At 42.8% G+C, this 16,045-nt stretch overlaps 2 long non-coding RNA genes across 2 annotated transcripts; one reads left to right on the top strand and one right to left on the bottom strand.

The window, feature by feature from the left end:
• Nucleotides 1-2,873: 2,873 nt before the first annotated feature.
• On the top strand, nt 2,874-3,481 carry LOC120442020. Its single transcript, XR_005614464.1, has 3 exons — nt 2,874-3,037; nt 3,110-3,262; nt 3,346-3,481. It is a non-coding gene; the product is annotated as an uncharacterized LOC120442020 (long non-coding RNA).
• Nucleotides 3,482-11,790: 8,309 nt separating this feature from the next.
• Nucleotides 11,791-14,533, bottom strand: LOC120441780. Its single transcript, XR_005614272.1, has 3 exons — nt 14,487-14,533; nt 12,088-12,209; nt 11,791-11,998 (listed from the first exon to the last, which is right to left on the bottom strand). It is a non-coding gene; the product is annotated as an uncharacterized LOC120441780 (long non-coding RNA).
• Nucleotides 14,534-16,045: the final 1,512 nt, after the last annotated feature.

Genomic DNA, 16,045 nt, shown 5'->3' with positions numbered 1-16,045 from the left:
GTGGCACAAGCACTGGACCTTTCCTCCATCCCATCCGAGTACCATGACCTACAGGAAGTGTTTAATAAAGCCAAGGCTAGCTCTCTGCCACCTCACCGCCCCTATGACTGTGCCATTGACCTATTGCCTGGGGCCCCGCTGCCGTCCAGCAGGTTATACAACCTGTCTCGCCCGGAAAGGGAGTCAATGGAAAACTACATTCGTGAATCACTCGCGGCCGGTATCATTCGACCCTCTTCCTCCCCGGTAGCGGCGGGCTTCTTCTTCGTGGGAAAAAAGGACGGTTCGTTGCGACCCTGCATTGATTACAGGGGCTTAAATGACATCACCATAAAGAATAAATACCCCCTTCCGCTGCTTAATTCTGTTTTTGAACCCCTCCGGGAAGCCACCGTTTTCACAAAACTAGACCTACGAAACGCATACCATCTGGTCCGAATAAGGAAGGGGGACGAGTGGAAGACCGCTTTTAACACACCACTGGGCCACTTTGAGTATTTGGTTATGCCATTCGGCTTAACGAATGCCCCCGCAGTTTTTCAGACTCTAGTGAATGACGTGCTGCGAGACTTCCTGAACGTGTTTGTGTTTGTTTACTTGGATGACATCCTCATTTTTTCCAGGACCATGGAGGAGCACCGCGTTCACGTCCGGAGTGTCCTGCTACGGTTGTTAGAGAACAGACTGTTTGTCAAAGCAGAGAAATGCGAATTCCATGCATCGTCAGTTTCCTTCCTGGGCTATGTCCTGGCAGGGGGACAGGTGAAGACGGACCCGGCTAAAATCACGGCGGTTCTGGAGTGGCCAGTCCCAGATTCGCGGAAGCAGCTACAACGCTTTCTCGGGTTCGCGAACTTCTACCGCCGTTTTATCCGTAACTACAGCCAGGTCGCCGCGCCCCTCACACGCCTCACTTCTTCCAAGGTGCCTTTCACCTGGCCCCCGGAGGCCCACACGGCGTTCGCTAAGTTAAAAGAACTGTTCACTACGGCACCCGTTCTGCGTCACCCCAACACCACCCTGCAATTTATCGTTGAGGTGGATGCATCCGACACCGGGGTGGGGGCTGTTCTCTCACAGCGGTCTGGGCCCCAAGGCAAGCTCCAGCCGTGTGCCTATTTCTCTCGTCGGCTCTCTCCAGCTGAAAGAAACTATGATGTAGGCGATAGGGAGCTTTTGGCCATAAAACTCGCGCTGGAGGAGTGGCGCCACTGGCTTGAGGGGGCCGAGCAACCTTTTCTCATATGAACGGACCATAGGAACCTGATCTATCTGAGAACCGCTAAGAGACTAAACTCCCGACAAGCCCGCTGGTCTTTGTTTTTTACCCGCTTTAATTTTACTGTTTCCTATCGCCCAGGTTCACGGAACGTCAAGCCAGACGCGCTCTCCCGTCAGTATTCTCCGGACACGGACGTTCCGTCACCAACCACCATTCTACCCCCCGCCTGCGTGGTGGGCGCCCTCTCCTGGGATGTCGAGGAAACTATCCGCCGGGCCCTCCCAGGGGACCCGGACCCGGGCACCGGTCCGCCCGGACGGCGTTTTGTCCCCGCTGCCGCCCGTGGAGCGGTGATACATTGGATCCACACCGTGCGCTTTTCCTGTCACCCTGGCGTGAGTAGAACCATTGGTCTCCTCAAACGTCATTTCTGGTGGAAAACCCTACAGAAAGATGTGAGGGAGTACGTGTCTGCCTGCGCCGTTTGTGCCCGTAACAAATCATCCACTAAGCACCCAGCGGGCCTGCTCCACCCACTCAGCACGCCTCACCGGCCTTGGTCTCATATCTCCCTAGATTTTGTTACTGGCCTTCCTCGTTCCTCGGGAAAGAGCGTCGTTCTCACCGTGGTGGACCGGTTCTCTAAAGCCGCTCACTTCATTCCGCTGGCAAAACTGCCCTCCGCTGCTGACACAGCCCAGACCCTGATTGAACACGTTTTCCGGCTCCATGGAATCCCCCTTGACATCGTCTCGGACCGAGGCCCGCAGTTCACGTCACAAGTGTGGAGGACCTTTTGTTCCATATTGGGCGCGAGAGTCAGCTTAAGCTCGGTCTTCCACCCGCAGTCTAATGGCCAAACAGAGCGACTTAATCAGGAGCTGGAGGCCGCGCTACGATGCGTAGCGTCCCACAACCCCACCACCTGGGTCTCTTACCTACCCTGGGTAGAATACGCACACAACACACTCACCTCATCTGCCACTGGTTTGTCCCCGTTTGAAGCGTCCCTTGGTTACCAGCCTCCACTGTTCCCTGAAAACGAACTGGACCTCGCCGTCCCCTCCGCACAGCATCATCTCCGGCGCTGCCAGCGGGTCTGGCTCAGGGTCCGCCAAGCTCTCCTGCGGGCGAAGGATCGGCACGCCCGTTATGCGGACCGCCGCCGCACCCCAGCACCCAGATATCAGCCAGGACAGAAGGTCTGGCTCGCTGCCAAGTACGTTCCGCTGCGTGCGTCACCCCGGAAGCTGGCTCCCCGCTTCATCGGCCCGTATGAAATTGATGCGGTTGTTAACCCAGCCGCGGTTCGGCTCAAGCTCCCTGCTTCTTGGCGCATTCATCCCACGTTTCATGTCTCCCAGGTCAAACCGGTCCGCCTCAGCCCGTTGTGCCCTCCGTCCGGGCCGCCTCCTCCTGCCCGGCTTGTCGGCGGTCACCCGGCCTACGCGGTCCGGCGGATCGTGGACAGGCGCCGGCGTGGGCGGGGGTGGCAATATCTGGTGGACTGGGAGGGATACGGTCCTGAAGAGCGCCTTTGGGTCCCGCGGTCTTTCATTCTGGATCCGTCCCTCATCACTGACTTCCACGCTTCTCTCCGCAGGCCTCCATCTGGTCGGTCGCCAGGGGGCGACCCTTGAGGGGGGGGCACTGTCACGGTCCGGGGTCCTGTGTCTGTGGAATATGCGGATAGCCACACCCTCCGGGCTAGGCCATTCTCGGCACACCTGCTCTTCATCGCTGTGATTACAGGAGAAGCTACTTCACCCGGCGCTGACAGATGCTCCATGCCAGTCCGTAATCACATCACAAGTGGTAACTAGGCTCCCAAGAAAGCGCGCATCATTCCTGGTTGGAACTGTGTTTAATCTGCCTACTTATGTCCAGGTTCCGATTCGGCGTTCAGCGTCTGCCACCTGCCTGTCCTCCTGCTCGGCTGGATCTCTCAGTACATCACCTGGCCCTTCCACTAGCTCCACAGGACTTCCTGCACACGGACTGCCACTCTACCCTCCCGAGCTCCCACGGTCCCGCTCTATCGTAAGCCCGCGACTCCCCGCTAAGTTCTAATGTGTTTTCCTGCTTCCCGGCTTCCCAGTAATCTTCTCCCCTTTTTCTTGCAGCCTCCCACGGTCCCGATTCCGGCTCCCTCGTGTCGTTTCCTCCCCGGGTTTTTCAGTTCCTCGTTTGCTCTCTAGGTTTCCCGGGTCGCCTTTCGTTATTGTAATAAAGTGCCTCTTCTGTAGCGCTGAGTCTGCCTTTGGATCCTTTTGTGCACACGTGCCGTGGCGCATGACACATTTAATATATGCACATATTTAACAAGTATGTAGGGATAGTTTCTTGCATTTGAATAATACCTTTAAAATGAAAAACATCCTGTCTCGGTGTTAAGTTTTTTCTCTTAGAAGTCCATTTCTTTTTAGCTATTGGACATGTAAAGTTGTGTGTCATGTCAAGCTCCACATCAAGTACATCTGCAACATGTTTGTTTCATAATGAATGGTATGAACTCCATATTCAAGATGACTACAGTCTTCTGTTCAGCCCATGCTTAACACACATGACTTCAATCTTCAAACATCTGAGTTTATTTTTAAATGTCAACCCAGTCTGCCTGCTGAGAAAACTACATGCTCGCCACTGTAACTAAAACATTTTGCCTTACACACCGGGGAGGGTAATCCATTGAAATCTCTTTATTCTTCCTGAAGATGACATTTGTCAGAGTAGAATGTCGCAGGGCAGCAGTAGAGAGACTAACACTGAATGTAATGAATCTTTCCCAGACATGGCTCCAAGGATGGCCCTGAGTTAACAATATTTCGTGTTAATTAAAATGTTAATTAGACTATCCTTGTAACAAGAACCAGAGTCGCTGTGCTTTTTTTTCCCAGTACACTTCATCTGACCTACCTTGGACATCACAAATGTCAAGAAACGGCAGGGAGGAAGCTTTGAAGTCTCCTCATATCCAAGATTTGTCACATGTCAGGAATGTGAGTTTAAAGCTTATTTTAATTAAGAAAAAGCTGGTTCATAGGAAGATTTTCTTCATCTTTTATATACTGAAGGAGGGCTTTAGAAAGCTTATCACAGAACTGTGTATTTGAGCCCAAATTTAAAAAAAAGTGTAATAATTTTCCATTTTATCATAAAAAAGTTGCATTCAGTTATGATAAATGGCCTCTCATACATCATCTCACACCTCTTCTTGCTATTTTCCTTGTTTCCATGCTTTGCTTGACATGTTTCCCATTTTATTTTGACATATATTCAGCTCCCTTCTCTTTCCAGTTGTCACATCATGCCCTTGTGTGTTTTCCCTCCGCTGTGACTGCCTGCAACACCCTGATTTGTGTCACCTGTGTCTTATTATCCACCTCCCTCCAGTGTATTTAGTCTGTGTCTGCCCTTCACTCTTTGCCAGTTTCTCTATTGAAGGCATTTTAGGCTATTCCTTGTAATGTGTTTCATGGGACATCTGGTTCTTTGCTTGACTGTTATATTCTGCCTCAACCAGCTTATAGTGTGCACATTGCCTACTTTTTGGACTGATCAAAGTAAAGGCTGTTACCTAGATTTTTGCTATATTGGGTCAAATGATGCTATACCGTATATACTGTATTTTAATACAGCAATCGAACATATTTGTTAAAAATTAAACACTATAACACAGATATTGTCTGATCATATTAGGAAAGGTTCTATTTATATTACTAATTAAGCTTAACCTAATCTAACCCCACTAACTGCATGCCTTGGGAGGAAGCTGGAGTAACCACACAAACACTGGAGAACATGCTCCACACAAAAATGCCCTGAGCACATGGTGGCAATAGTGCTAACCATCATGCCACTATGATGTCTAGTGGAGTCGGGTTAAATTCCCATAGTTCAATTCAATTCAATTTTATTTATATAGCGCCAAATCACAACAAAAGTCGCCTCAAGCCGCTTTATATTGTACAGTATACCCTATAATAATAGATACAGAGAAAAACCCAACAATCATATGACCCCCTATGAGCAAGCATATTTGTGAATGTGAGCGTGAATGGTTGTTTGTCTCTCAGTGTTAGTCCTATTAGCCACTTACCTTATCTTTCCATGTCCCTGCTCACCCTCCACTTCCAACATTCACGTGCTCCTCCAGTTTTTCCCATGGACTCTCAAGAAAGCTCACCTCCAGCAGTCAATTCATACTCACCATATCGGCAGTCGCATCTGGACCCGGAACTAACTCTTGTAGCCTTTCTTTCATCAAACTCCTTTCCTGGAAGAAAACTCCCTGAGCCAACCTTCACTCCTTCCCCTTAATTACCTTCTTCTGTTTGAGCAAAATGAAGATTGTTAGCTCTTAAGCAGTGTCTTTCTTGGTTTGGTTCTGGGTCTAACCTAGTTTTCGACCACACGGCCCTGACATATAGCTACAAGGAAGCCTTTACTTGATTAGTAACGGTTCCCACTGCAATGCATGACTAAGGACCTATTGGGATTACATTTGAATGGATAGGGTAGTGTGTAAGTTTAAACATCCTGGGTAAATTATAGCCCTACTTTTGCACAGTGTAGTGGAAAGGCTCCCAAAATGTTGAGATACATTTATCAGAGGAGGTGAAAGTGCACAGTGTTTTCCATGTTTCCAAAGCCCTCTCATTTTTTAAGTTGATTCTCGTATAAAATATTTTACTACATTTACTTTACTAAATTATATTTTTTAATTTTGCTAAATGTACTGCTACTCCGTCTGTCTAACTATCTATGAGAACCACCCAAATTCTTCTTGACACAGACTCCTGAAGTAATGGAGGAATGGAAATATTCCTTTGAGATATTTGTCCATATTTAAATCATACCATCCTGTACTTGCTGCAGATTTGTCAGCTGCCCATTCCCGCTGCAAAAAGTGACATTTATAAGCCATTTTTGTATTTCCAATTTTGGTCCACTGAATGGGCTGTTTTGTAAAGCCAGGCATTTTTTTTTTTGGTCATCTGTTGAACGTCTAGTTTTGGTGGATTTCGACCTTTTTAATGTTTCAGAACATTATAATAAATGACATTTTTAAACAGGTTACAAACAAATGAGTTGATTTGTCTTGATGCATTCTCAATCATCCAGGAAAGTAAATCTCCAAAAGTTGAATCTGTTCATCTGGACGTAGCGTTTTGTGGGAGAAAACGCTACATCCAGATGAACAGATTCAACTTTTGGAGAAATGAGTTGATTAACTAAAATAAATAAACCAGTCAAAGAAAAACAGGAAAATGTAAAATCACTGTATAGCGTGCACCACCAAAATTAAAAACCATTGATAGAAGCCAGGATGGATCCATGCTTTCATGTTGCTGAAATTCTGAGAAAACCATACAAATGTCACAGCGGAAATCAGGACTTGTCATATTAGGAACCTTCTACTCATTTTCCAACTTTGGTAAGCTGCTGCTAATTTTAGTGTTAGTTTCTTGTTTTAACTGATAGCATTGGCACCTGGCATGGTCTGCTGTGTTACAACCAAGGTAATGGCAGCATGTTGCCCCTTGAACACCCTCCAGATCACCAGTCTCTGACATAGCCGAACTTCAGTGCCAGTATCAGACGTGCTGTTGCCATTTGATTGGGTGATTAGATATCTGCAATAGCAAGCAATCGAACATGTATGAAAATGAGGACAACCAGAATAGACGAGCTTTAATTAGTACTAAATGCCTGTAGTTTAGATTCTCCAAGTATAATTAGAATGTGAGTTCTGGAGTTGTTCTGTTAGAAAGCAAAGAGGCAGAATACACAACAGAAAAACACTTAAACTGCGGCGCAATTATTTATTTATTTTTATTATTTGAATGAATAAGCACTCAAATCATGATAGAATCAGGCTTTATTATATTTCTGTGGTATCGGCACTCTGTTTTGCGAAATTACCAGCATGCCTCATGTTCCTGGCAAAAGCTAAGATGCTATACCAACACAGTAATTCATAGTTAGACAATCACGCACTCACACACAGATGAATATAAATACTTAATTGTCTGGATCTGATGAAACTATTACTCCCATCACTGTAATGATTCCGTTACAGTCATGATCAGATTGTTAAGATGTGTCAAAAATGATTCTCTCAAACCTAAAGTTAACTGTGAGGTAGACTGGTGCACACTATAACTCAGCTTCTAGACAGGGAAAGAAACATATTACTGTCCTTTTCAGCCAGACCTATTCAGCCTGTCCTCCATCCTGCCATATGACATCCATTACAATACTACTCAATGACATTCACAAAATGGCAATAAAAGATTCTCCCAATGTCAGCCCTTCTATCGTTGCAATGAAGTGAATGATTAAAAGGCATAAAGACCGGGAGCAATAGGCCGTGCTCGAGGTGACGGGCGGCCTGAAAGTGAGGGGGAGTTCTTCAAGTAGCCATTTGTTGCCGGGCCACAAAATGACGGTGCCAATTATATTTCATCAGCCTGTGTGTAAAGCAGTGGCTTGGCAAAGCGCAGAAGAAAAATGAACCCTGCTCCTATCGCTGTAATTAAGTGTTACAAACAAATCACGAGATCTGGAATAGCTCTCACATGCGATATGAGCTTCATCTGTAAAAAGCTGCTTCTCATCTCTGTTCACTTTATAGTAATGACATGCTTCTCATTTCCACTTAGAAAATCTTCCACTCTTCTGTCTTTTTCAATTTGGTATGTTTACAGGGAATTTAACATCTCATAAATGCTTAAAAACTGCAAGCTGATATTTTGTGAATTGAAGCCTGAAGGCCTCCGTTAGCTTTAAAAAAATTACTGTGCAACTGTTTCATAAAGCAAATATTTTAGATGATTAATTATATTGTTAAAGGTAAGTTTTTGGTTGTTGATGAGAGAATCTTAATTTTAGCCAATCCAAAATCAGTTATGTGTGTTTGGGACCTTTGTCCTGTTGGAATATTCAACAGAGTCCCATTTTCAACCATCTAGCTGTTGATTTGAGATAATGTTGAAGAATTTGGAGGTAGTCCTCCTTCTTCATTATTTCATTCACGTTGTCTAATGTATCAGTATCACTGGCAACAAAACAGCCTCATGCTTGATGGTTAGCATAGTGATCTCAAGCCTCTGTGGCTCCTGGTTGTTCCTGAACATTTAAAAATATTTCTACTTTTAAGCCTACAGATCTCCTTAAATCTTCATCGTATTGTTTTGAGAACTGTTCATTCCAACAAGTGCGGTCAAAGCAATCCTTTTTATTCTACTTAAAGGAAAATAACAGGTATAAAAAGATCACTAATAAGATGTTAATAGGCCTTGTTCTTATAAGTTGAAAGGCACTATAAAATACTCAGCACCACTTGTGAAAATATTTGAGTGTATGTATACATTTGAGTCTTTAAGTATAGTTTTGATGCTGTGTGGATGATGGAAAATCAAAAATAAATGAAAACATGCTCTATTGATGAGTGCATGTAAACTTCAAACAAAAACCTTTAAATCTTTTTTACTCGTTCTGTCCTGTCTGGCACTTTTAGCAAACAGAATTATGGTGTGAATGCTCTGTTGTGCCAAACACATTTGCTTTCCCAAGAGGAGCACTGTAGACTCCACTTGTTAATCTTTTTCTTTTACTGATTTATTTATTTTATTATTCATTGGTGTGGCTGTTATACTGAAGTGGAGAGGGGGTGAAGACCGGGTTGGCAAAAGACTGGAGAAGAAACATAGGAAAGAAAAGAAATAGAATAAGAAAAGGGATAGAAAGATAGACAGAAAAGAAGGGCGAGACTGATGGGAGATTAGCATGATAGACAAACCAACACTGGTTCTGCTTTAACTGCTCTGAGATCAGTCATGAGCTCTGTCTTGAAACAGAACTAGCATTAGCAAATCGATTTTTGGATTATCTTCTGTGATTTATCATTATCTTACTGACCAGCTTCACCAATATGTGCGATGTAGAAAAGGTGGGGTGAAAAAGTTTTTAATAGCTCCTTCAGCACGTTAGCAAGGAAACCATTCACGATGGAGCGGAGATAAGCACTCAAGTCAAATAGACAACAGGTTTAAAGTCAGTCAAGTAGAGCAAGTGCAGGTTCAGCCAACACTTTCAGGTTAGCATCTCTGAGAAATCACCTGGTGGACCAAATATACAAACACATGGCCTTTGAAGAGCTTTGACTTGAAGTAAATATTTATTTAACTACACAACTAATAATATTTTACAATTGTTCTTCACCATCAATGCTCGCCTTTCTCTAAAAGTCACTGGTGGTTGAATATATTTATTCAAACACCAGTTCATTCTATATGTATGATTTTGATCCAATGTGGGAAAATTAAAAACAAACAAACAAACATTTAAACATGCACCCAGTTCTTGTTTGTTAAAGTCATTAAGTATGTACACTATACAATCACTCCGCTCTGGAAAAAGAACACTTCAACGAAATAATCAAAAGTCCAGAAATACCATGACATTCATGTCCATGATGAGTGTATATAAACTTCTAACCACAACTGTAGGCAATAAAAGCTCTTTCGTACCTTAAAGAGTAGGAAATAAAACTTTTTATATATATTTAGTAGTGCTGTCAGCGTTAATCTTAGCGCGGGTCGCCCTGTGCGTGGGGCTGCGCGGCATCAACGCGTTAGTGCGGCACTAATATTTAGGGAATAAAAGAACTTAGGTTTAGGCAACAAAACTACTACTTCACTGTTACCACTCAGGTTTAGGTAGAGAAAATATTTACTAGTTTTTGGAAAAAAACATCTTTTAGTAAATGATAAGGCTTCAACTATTTCCTATGTTTTTGTTTTGGAAGTGAAGTGATGTAGTTCTTTTACCCTTTATTGACCAAGCATCATTTAGGCCGCCTCTTTTTTTCCAAATAACCGAAAAAAAGACAGACTCTGTTTTTTCAGATTTATAGTTAAGTGGAAACTGATATTTAACAGGAACAAAAAGTAGCACAACATCAACTTAAAATATGAACTATACTAAATATGTACAAAAATGTTATTCAGCCTAGGCCACTGAGTTTTTTAAATCTCTTGGCCTTTTTGGGGGCGTTGCCACTTCTCCACTTCTCCGCCGTTGTTCATGCTTTCTAATGATGCACTGTAAAGTTTGGTAAACCTCATCTTCTCATCTTTCGGTAACCATTTGAAATGTTTCTCTAGCCTAAACAGTGGAGGAGTTACATTAGTGCGAAACACATGGTAAAACCTAAGCGGAGTTGACTTTTCTGTGTTCAGACAGCAGAAGCTTGTGAACGCTTTGTCCTACCGTAATACACCAAATATCCCCACAACCCTCAGCCTCTCTTCTTTCAGTAACCGTGTAAATTTTCTCTCAAGCATAAATGATGATGGCTTTCAAATAGCTTATTTATAAAACAAACAAACAAACAAAAAACGTTGATTTCACAGTGGCACAAGAATAATGATATTAGGAATTAGTTAAAGATCTACCTTATAATACTGCATCATTATGGCAGAAGAGATATTATAGTATCCAATAGGTCTGAATAGGAAATTGAATTTCCCTAACCAGTGGCGATCTATAGCCTTAAACGCTCGTATATTTTTAGCTGTATTATCTTGCCAGCATGTGAGGAGGTTCATTTCTCATACATCTTAAATAAACTTTGAAGCAGGGGGCTCAAAGCAGAAGCCATTTCCAGCCTAAAAGAAAACCCTTTATTTCTGTTTTGTTGTGTTTGTTGCAAGACTGCTATATCCCAGCAGAAATATGCTTTTCATTTTAAATTTATCAAGCTGCACCCTAAGCAGAGCAGTGGAAAAACACTCTGACCTTTTTTGACCTACAATTACACTGAAAAACAAGCTGTTTCCTCAAAACAGTTTTCCCCAAACTGGAGTCTTGTTTCTCAGCGCTGTATCCTGTTGGTATTCTGCAGCTGCAGAAATTGTCAAGAGTATAATTTATTCCTCCTGTTTTCTAAAATATCAATGATTGTGTCGTTTCACTGAAGTGCCATTGAAGTAAGTAGTACATGTGTCATTAGAACCTGTTTTGTGCACTAAAACAATTCACTCAGGTAATTAGAAGACTCCCTGTTTTGAATGGTGGATCACTCTGTTTTCAAAGGTCCAAAGAATTTTTTTTTTATTGACATTACTCACCAACATATCTTATCCCGATTATCTTTTATAAATGTAATTAAATGTAATCAGCAGGTTAGTGTGTATTAAACAACTTTGTTTGTTTGCTGCAGCCTGGTGTGGTGATGGCATACACACACAGGAATGTGTCATCCCACAGTCCGGTTAAAACGTCAACACACCCTTTATTCTTAATATACCATCTTACAGATGGTATATTTTATAGTAATTGTGCATATTTTAAAATTGTTGATCAAAAATGGTAAAATTAAATAAAAGTTATCATAGAAATCGATATTTTATATGACTTATTCTTAAGGTATTCATACATTTAATGCATTTGCAGAATAAATATTAGATCCCTGTGAAATTACAAGCTTACATCATTAAAATTACAATCAATATCACTTAACGTCATTTTACAGCTAACTAGTTCCAGGTTTGCTGGAGGGCGTGGACGCAAGGGCAGAACTCCGTAAATTCACAATTCAGTGTTTTTATTTACAGGAGCCAGTAGTGCTATATACATTGTACAAAGTGGAAATGGGGCTCCAGAGATCCAGGGGAAAGGCGTCCAATCATCCGTTACTTTTCAACTCGCTCTTCTTTCACACAACTCAGGCAGGCTCACCACACATCAGGGAAGGAATCCAGGGAAGGTCTGTACAAAAGGAAACACATGGTAAGTATCTTCAAGGCAAAATAGGAGCAGAACATAAACACAAGCAGAACGCACAGGGCTTTACTAACTAGGTAATTCAACGATCCAGCGATGAACGTCAACCAGCCACCGCCTTAAGCAGTGGTTGCTGATGAGATCATCAGAGACAGGTGGGTGATTTCCACAGGTATGTAGCGCCAAGGGCAGGAACCTGGAATGAGTCCCGCCCAGGAGCACAGACAACAACAAATGGTCACAGATAGGAGAGATGAGAGAAAGAAAGTGAAGCAGAGAGACTGAACGAAAACAAAAGCTGCTACTTCTTGTTATGTAACACTAAAAAATCCAAATATTTGAAAAAATATTTTATTTTTGTTGACATAAAAAATATGTAACTAAAAATACTTTTGAATGTTTGTATTATGACAAATATTTAGTAACTTAAAAAGTGACTATAGGTGCTGTGGTGCTATGTCAACGGCAGTTAAGAGGTAATTGTAGATTCTGGGACACAAAGAGACAGTGTATCATTTTTGACACTTTGGAAGAAAATATGACTTGTTGTGTTTAAGCACTGTATACATAAAACTGAGTGAAAATGAATTGAAAATGGGAACTTTTAAACTTTGAACCAGGACAAAGAGTGATGGACAGACCTTATAAGGCCAACCGGTATTAATGTTTACTTTCAGATAATCACAGTGGAGGTGGAAAAATTCAGAAAGAACAATACCTAATTCTGAGGAAGAATAAAGACCAATCACAATCAACATCAGGCACAACAGGACGCATTGCATCTCCAAGGCAAGTACTGTATACAAAACTCAAGCTCAGTAGCATTAGCCTGATAATAAAAGACATACTGTTTATTCCAGCTTGGCACTACATCTCTGTGATCAATCACACTGCATAGTGTTAGTTATCTGCAATAAGTGTTAGCTATTAAGTTTTAGGACAATGCTTTTCTCTCATGATGATAACCATCGTCATGGAGAAAAAGGAGTCAACTGTATAATTGGCCACTTTTGACTACTTTGGATTTTACCTGTGGTCCTCCTCAGCCTTCTAGTAGATGCACCTATGGTATCAGTTTCAAAATTCTACATTGTTCTCATGTTATCACATTTATTAGACTTTCAGAAAACGTGGGTCGAGATCACTGAGATTTGAACTCATCCAAGATTTAGTACTTACACCTGTAGTATCAATTTAAAACTCTGACTTTGCTTTGTTCTTGTGTCACATTCACAAACTTGGGTGTCCATGTCACCCACTCGACCAGCTCTACCTTATCCGTCTTTTAAGGCTGAGGGGTAAAAACTGTTTACCTTGCCTAGTTTGATGTCACAGCCAACCATCTGTGCATCTCTAGACCCAACTGTCTTAGCTAATTATAGGCCAATCTCCAACCTTCCTTTCATATCAAACATCCTTGAAAGAGTAGTTGTCAAACAGCTAACAGATCATCTGCAGAGGAATGGCTTATCTGAAGAGTTTCAGTCAGGTTTCAGAGCTCAGCACAGCACAGAAACAGCTTTAGTGAAGGTTACAAATGATCTTCTTATGTCCTCTGACAGTGGACTCATCTCTGTGCTTGTCCTGCTAGACCTCAGTGCAGCGTTCGATACTGTTGACCATAATATCCTATTAGAGCGATTAGAACATGCTGTAGGTGTTACAGGTACTGCACTGCAGTGGTTTGTCAATTATGGTGTTCCACAGGGTTCAGTGCTAGGACCAATTCTGTTTACATTATACATGCTTCCCCTAGGCAGCATCATTAGAAGACATAGCATAAATTTTCACTGCTATGCAGATGACACGCAGCTCTATCTATCCATGAAGCCAGGTAACACACACCAATTAGTTAAACTGCAGGAATGTCTTAAAGACATAAAGACCTGGATGGCCGCTAACTTTCTGCTTCTTAATTCAGATCAAACTGAGGTTATTGTACTCGGCCCTGAAAATCTTAGAAATATGGTATCTAACCAGATTCTTACTCTGGATGGCATTACCTTGGCCTCCAGTAACACTGTGAGAAACCTTGGAGTCATTTTTGACCAGGACATGTCCTTCAATGCACATATTAAACAAATATGTAAGACTGCTTTCTTCCATTTGCGCAACATCTCTAAAATTAGAAATATCCTGTCTCAGAGTGATGCTGAAAAACTAGTTCATGCATTTATTACTTCCAGGCTGGACTACTGTAATTCTTTATTATCAGGATGTCCTAAAAACTCGCTGAAAAGCCTTCAGCTGATCCAAAATGCTGCAGCAAGAGTCCTGACAGGGACTAGAAAGAGAGAGCAGATTTCTCCTGTTTTGGCTTCCCTTCATTGGCTTCCTGTTAAATCCAGAATTGAATTCAAAATCCTGCTCCTCACATACAAGGTCTTAAATAATCAGGCCCCATCTTATCTTAATGACCTTGTAGTACCATATCACCCTATTAGAGCACTTCGCTCTCACACTGCAGGCTTACATGTTGTTCCTAGAGCAGGGGTGGGCAATCTCAGTCCATGAGGGCCGGTGTCCCTGCAGGTTTTAGATCTCACCTTGGGCAGGGCTCTAGAGTGCAACCAATTTGGTCGCAAATGCGACCAAATTTTTCACTGGTGCGACCAAATATTTTCGGGTAGCAAAAAAAAAAAAAAAATCTCTGCAACTCTCCGTGTGGTCAACAACAGACACACATTATGCCCCTATCATGGACTAAACCAATCAGAGATAGTCGGGGCGGGACCTCTCTGACTGGCCGTGGTCCAGTTGAAAGTGCAGGTGGAAGAGGGAGGTGAGTAGCTTGAATAAAGCGACATCAATTCATTAACGGATTCCACACTGTCACTACCCGATCTGTACCGGAAACCCGATCGGTACCCCGCATGCGCGAAAGGTGTCTACTTCCGGTCGAAGCGTTTTACGATAGTTACGGGTCAGAGTATCTGTTAAGATGTTAAGAATAATAAGTATATCTTCAAATGTTTGCAATAATGAAGCATTTCAGTACAATGTAGACAAAAACGAAAAATAAAAAGATAGTTACGGATCAGGACTCCCCGATCCTTACTGCGCATGTGCACAGTCCGACCGTACAAATCGGGTCTACCCGTTCCGTACCGCGCATGTGCAGATGTTTTCTTCTTCTTCTGTTCGTTTAATAGCAGTTTACTCCCCAGTGTACGAGGATACCGCCACCTGCTGACCGAGCGAATGAACCCTGTTATAAACTGAATTAGCGTCATTTCAAATGCGTGTTAAATTTGATTTAGCGATAGTCGAGTGTGTTTATGCTTGTCTGTGTGGAGAGGATTGATTGGAATAGTGATGATGATGTCCGCTATCACTGTCAATTGTCAGTAAACACTTAATCTGGCTGATGAATCTTCACGTGACCTATTACAAAGTCTGTATTATTAAGTCTGTAATTAGGCGCCATTGTTATTATTTTAGGGAGCTTTTGTTCAATCGGGGGACGCTGTCTGTTGAGGAGAAAAGCATGAATTTGTTTGTATACGGATTATCCATTGTTTAAATGTCCCGGTAGTCGAAAAGGAGGCAGAGCTGTTGAGAAATGCTAGGAGCTAACTGGGCGCTAACTGTACCATTCAAATATATTGAATGTCGCAATGCTGGCAAAGAGAGGAAGTGACGTAAGATTTGCGCATGCGGGGTACCGATCAGGTTTCCGGTACGGATCGGGTAGCGACACACACAAAGACGTAAACACAGAGCGGACCCCACGCATCAGAATCAGCTTTGTCTTTCTCGACTTTCTCACCTCACGGCCCGAACACGGACACGCTGTCGGAGCTCAGCGATTCTGATGCGTCGGGTCCGCTCTGTGTTTATGTCTTTTTGCGCTGATTCTGAGCTGCAGGTTTCGTCTCTCCAACCAAAATTTGCCGCAGCAGCAAAAGAAGCAGCAAACTGCGCTTCACATTTGATCGATGTCGTCATGAATTCCCTCTGACTTTTGCTGTTTTGCTTCTACCACGATAAAAATCACACTTCATGCACAGCTCTCTCTCTCTCTGTATTTCA

Source organism: Oreochromis aureus, linkage group 9, assembly GCF_013358895.1.
Source record: "Oreochromis aureus strain Israel breed Guangdong linkage group 9, ZZ_aureus, whole genome shotgun sequence".
Lineage (NCBI taxonomy): Eukaryota > Metazoa > Chordata > Actinopteri > Cichliformes > Cichlidae > Oreochromis > Oreochromis aureus.
The sequence above is the reverse complement of the archived record's forward strand: the minus strand, read 5'-3'. Positions and strand labels throughout refer to the sequence as shown.